Genomic DNA, 5528 nt, shown 5'->3' on the forward strand with positions numbered 1-5528 from the left:
AGAAATTTTGGTATTTCACGTGTCTACCTCCTCCCTACATACATCTTATTAGCAGACCTAATTAAAATCTGAACCATCTTAGGCTTCTGTGTTCATTGCAAACACCCATCTGGGCTTGTCAATTTCACCCTCTTCACCAAACAACTCGAGTCACATAGCATATGTTTGGTAATTTATCACCTTAAAAAAAAAAATAAAACTCTGCTAGGGAGTAATTGCAGTCCAGAAAAATCTCATTAGTATAGCACAGCAAGTCTAAACCTGCCACCTAACCTTTCAATGCTGCAGAAGAACACATGCACACCTGAATTTAAGAAAGGATATTATTTGTGATGTTGAACTATTTATTACTCCATGGCTTTGGAATGGTTCAGTTTACAGATGCATGGAAATTGTTCAATATATGATGGAGTCATTCAGATAAAAATTTCAGAAGTAAAGGGTACCTGTGGGAAACAATAGAATCACAGGGAATAAGTAGGTTCTAGGGAGTCAGATTTTGAAATCCTAACTTAGCTAACTGCAACTTAACCCAAGTTTTTGTTTCCATCCACAAAAAGGGGATATCAGAGTCTTAAGAGGATTATTAATTCCTTGGGATTTTCATTCTTATTTTTCTTGGGCTCCAAAATCACTGTGGATAGTGACTGCAGCCATTTAATTTTATGTAAAAGATGCTTGTTCCTTGGAAGGAAATCTATGACAAACATAGCATATTAAAAAGAATAGAGACCACTTTGCTGACAAAGGTCCATGTAGTCAAAACTATGGTTTTTCCAGTAGTCATGTATGGATGCGAGAGTTGGACCACAAAAATGGCTGAGTATAAAGAATTGATGCTTTCAAATTGTAGTGCTGGATAAGACTCTTGAGAGTCTCTTGGACATCAAGGAGATCAAACCAGTCAATCCTAAAGGATATCAACCCTGAATATTTATTGGAAGGACTGATGCTGAAGCTGAAGCTCCTATGCTTTGACCACCTGTTGCGAAGAGCTGACTCATTGGGTAAAACCCTGATGCTGGGAAACATTGAGGTCAGGAAGAGAGGAGGGAAACAGAGGATGAGATGGTTGGATGGCATCACTGAGTCAATGGACATGAGTTTGAGCAAACTCTGGGAGATAGTGAAGGACAGGGAAGCCTGGCATGCTGCAGTTCATGGGGTCAGAAAGAGTCAGACACAAATGAGCAACTGAACAACAACAGAGGATTCTTAAGGGATTCATTGAAAAGCACTTTATGCAGAGACGAACACATCATGAGAACACCATACATCTCCACTGCTCTTACTGTGCCTCATTTTCTGTTAGAGCAAAGGTGAGTAACATTAACTCTCTGGCAACATTTCTTCATCTATCCCTAAAAAGGGATATTAATCATACCTCTCTGTACAATTGTGATAAGCCCATGGTACTAGATAAAGCTCTGTGAAATCCATGGCAGGTATTTAGAGTTGTTCATTTATTCAGTCATTCAGTTGTGTCCAACTCTTTGCGACCCCATGGACTGTGGCACACTAGGCTTCCCTGTCCTTCACTGACTCCCGGAGATTATTCAAACTCACGTCCATTGAGTCAGTGGTGCCATCCAAACATTTCCTCCTCTGGCATCACCTCCTTCTCCTGCCCTCAATGTTTCCCAGCATCAGGGTCTTTTCCAATGATTCGGCTCTTCAGATCAGGTGGCCAAAGTATAGGAGATTCAGTTTTGGCATGAGTCCTTCCAGTGAATAGTCAGGACTGATTTCCTTCAGGATTGATTGGTTTGATTTCCTTGTTGTCCATGGAACTCTCAAGAATCTTCTCCAGCACCACAAATCAAAAGTATCACTTTCTCGTGCTCTACCTTCTTTATTGTCCAACTCTCACATCTGTACATGACTACTGGAAAAAACATAACTTTGACTAGATGGACCTTTGTCAACAAAGTGACCTCTTTGCTTTTTAACACACTAAATTTGACATAGCATTTCTCCCAAAGAGCAAGCGTCTTTTAATTTCATGGCTCTATCACCATCCACAGTGATTTTTGAGCCCAAGAAAAGAAAATCTGTCACTGTGACCATTTTTCCCCCATATATTTGCCATGAAGTGATGGGACTAGATGCCATGGTCTTAGTTTTTGAATGTTGAGTTTAAAGCCAGCTTTAAACTCTCTCAGCTTTAAAACTCTCCTATTTCATGTTCATCAAAAGGTCCTTTAGTTCCTCTTCCTTTTTGCCATTAGGGTGGTATCATCTGCATATCTGAGGTTGTTGATATTTCTCCTGGCAATCTTGATATCAGCTTGTGATTCATCCAGCCTGGCATTTCCTATGATATACTTTGCTTATAAATTAAGTAAGTAGGGTGACAATACATAATCTTGTTATGCTCCTTTCTCAATTTTGAACCAGTCTATTGTTCCATGTCTGAATTTAACTGTTGCTTCTTGACCTGCATACAGGTTTCTTAGGAGGCAGGTAAGGTGGTCTGGTATTCCTATCTGTTTAAGAATTTTCTACAGTTTTTTGTGATCCACACAGTCAAAGCTTTTAGCATAGTCAATGAAGCAGAAGTAGATATTTTTCTGGAATTCCCTTGCTTTTTTCTGATGCAACGGATGCTGGCAATTTGATCTGATTTCGGTATTGACTATCTGGTGATATCTGTGTGTACAGTTGTCTCTTGTTTGGTTGGAAGAGTTTTCTTTGCTATGACCAGTGTACTCTCTTGGCAAAACTCTGTTAGCCTTTGCCTTGCTTCATTTTGCACTCTAAGCCCAAACTTGCCTTTTACTCCAGATATATCTTGACTTCCTACATTTGCATTTCAATCCCCTATGATGAACAGGACATCTGTTTTGGTATTAGTTCTAGAAGATCTTGTATGTCTTCATAGAACTGGTTAACTTCATTTTCTTCAATATCTGTGGTTGGGCCATAGACTTGGATTACTGTGATTTGGAATGATTTGCCTTGGAAACGAACTGAGACAATTCTATTGTTTTTAGATTGCACCCAAGTACTACATTTTGGACTCTTGTTGACTCTGAGGGCTACTCCATTTCTTCTAAGGGATTCTTGCCCACAGTAGTAAATATAATGGTCATCTAAATTAAATTCACCCATTCCAGTCCATTTTAGTTCACTGATTCCTAAGATGTCAGTATTTACTCTTGCCATCTCCTGCTTGATGGCCTCCAATTTGTCTTGCTTCATTCCAGGTTCCTCCCAGAAATCAAATGTTAACAGCCATTTATTTACCTTAATATGTCACCTTTGATGTGTGTGTGTGTGTGTGTGTGTTAGAGAGGCTTTTTCTAATAGTATGTGCCAACTATTATCTAATACTGTCAGTGAATTAATGATACTCTAATATTTACTAAACAGTTATATAATATAATATTATATTATTATGTTATATTATATACACTTGTTAATGGAAAAACTGAGTTTCTTCTAAGTGCAATTCTAGATGGTGTAAATATGACAGTAAATAATATACATACAGATGGATTTCCTATTCTCATGGAGTCATTTGAAGAGAATGAAAAAATTAATATATCAAATGATCAGTAGCACTGACCAAAAGTAGTGTAAAGGGTCTAGAGAATGATGGGTGTGTGGTCAGAGAAGTTTCCTTCTGAGAAGCTAATGTTTGACCACAGATCTGATGGAAATGAGGACTGAGTAAAACAGAGGCAAGAACAGGTGCAAAGTTCCTCAGGTAGGTACCTGCTTGGAGACCTAAATGGACAACCAAAACCATGGCTGTAGAGATGGGAGTGAGGGGAGAACGGAGGAATCAGTGGAAAAACAAAAAACAGAGAAGGTCTCATAGGCTATGATGAATCTTTGAGTTCTACTCTGAATGAGATGGTAGCGCTTGGAAGGGTTGAGTGGAAGATTAACGTGATCTAGCTTACATTTAATTTATTTATATGTTTTTCATATTTAAAAATTTGAGTTATTTTTCTTTTATTGTGTAGTAATAGTTTTTTTTTTAATTGAAGTACAGCGGATTTACAATGTTTTTTAAGTTTCTTGTATACAGCAAGGTGATTCATATATATATATATATATATATTTATACACATACTTTTTCACATTATTTTCCTTTATAGGTTATCATCAACACTTGAGTATGGTTCCCTGTGCTATACAATGGTCCTGTTGATTACCTATTTTATACATAGCAGTGTGTATATGTTAATCCCCAAACTCCTCCTAATCTCTCCTCCCCCACGTCATTCTCTGACTCATTGTGCCTTTTCCCCTTTGGTAACCACAAGTTTGTTTTGTATGTATGTGACTTAAATTTTAAAAGTCTCACTGTCTTAGTCTATTCTGGCTACTGTAACAAAAATTCTGTAGACTGGGTGGCTTATAAACAAACAGAAATTTGGTTCTCAGATTTCTGGAAGCTGATAAATTCATGATCAAGGCACCAGCAGGTTCAGTGTCTGGTGGGAAGGGTCTGCTTTGCTGTGTCCTCACATGGCAGAAGGGGGAAGGAACACTCTGGGGTCTCTTTTCTAAAGACACTATTCCATTCGTGAGTGGATTAGGTTTCAGCATATGAATGTGGAGTGATACAAAAATTTAGTCTGCAGGACTCACTTTGGATGCTGTGTAGAGAGTAGGTTGTAACTGGAGCAAGAGAGGAAGAAGGAGGAATCTCAGGAGGTGACTGCAATAGTCCAGGAGAGAGAGCAGGGTGGGTTAGATTAGAGAGTAGCAGTGGGAAAGATGGGACATTTACAACTCTGGAAATATTTTGAAAGTAGAGCCATGGGGATATCCTGATGGTCTGGAGGTGGGGTGGGAAGAAAGAAGAATGATGTCAAGAATAGCACTGAGTCTTCTGGCCAGAACAACTGAGATTGTAGACTAGAGAAGCCGTTAATTAAAATTGGAACTCTTGGCGGTGGAGATAATTTGCGGATAAAAGAATTCAGCTTTGGATCTGCCAAACTTAAGCCACTTGATATAATTCGAATGGTGGTAACAAATAGTAAATAAAATAACCCAGTTCAGGATTCACTGGAGAGATCCAGACTGAAGATATAAACTTTGAAGTTTACCAGCATGTGTGCGCGAGAGTGCTAAGTTGCTACAGATCAGATCAGTCGCTCAGTCGTGTCCGACTCTTTGTGACCCCATGAATTGCAGCACACCAGGCCTCCCTGTCCATCATCTACTCCCGGAGATCACCCAGACTCACGTCCATTGAGTCAGTGATGCCACCCAGCCATCTCATCCTCTGTCATCCCCTTCTCCTCCTGCCCCCAATCCCTCCCAGCATCAGAGTCTTTTCCAGTGAGTCAACTCTTTGCATGAGGTGGCCAAAGTACTGGAGTTTCAGCTTTAGCATCATTCCTTCCAAAGAATTCCCAGGGCTGATCTCCTTCAGAATGGACTGGTTGGATCTCCTTGCAGTCCAAGGGACTCTCAAGAGTCTTCTCCAATACCACAGTTCAAAAGCATCAATTCTTCAGCGCTCAGCCTTCTTCACAGTCCAACTCTCACATCCATACATGCTGTCT

The sequence above is a fragment of the Bison bison genome, unplaced genomic scaffold (assembly GCF_000754665.1).
Source record: "Bison bison bison isolate TAMUID 2011002044 unplaced genomic scaffold, Bison_UMD1.0 scf7180017864128, whole genome shotgun sequence".
Taxonomy (NCBI): Eukaryota; Metazoa; Chordata; class Mammalia; order Artiodactyla; family Bovidae; genus Bison; species Bison bison.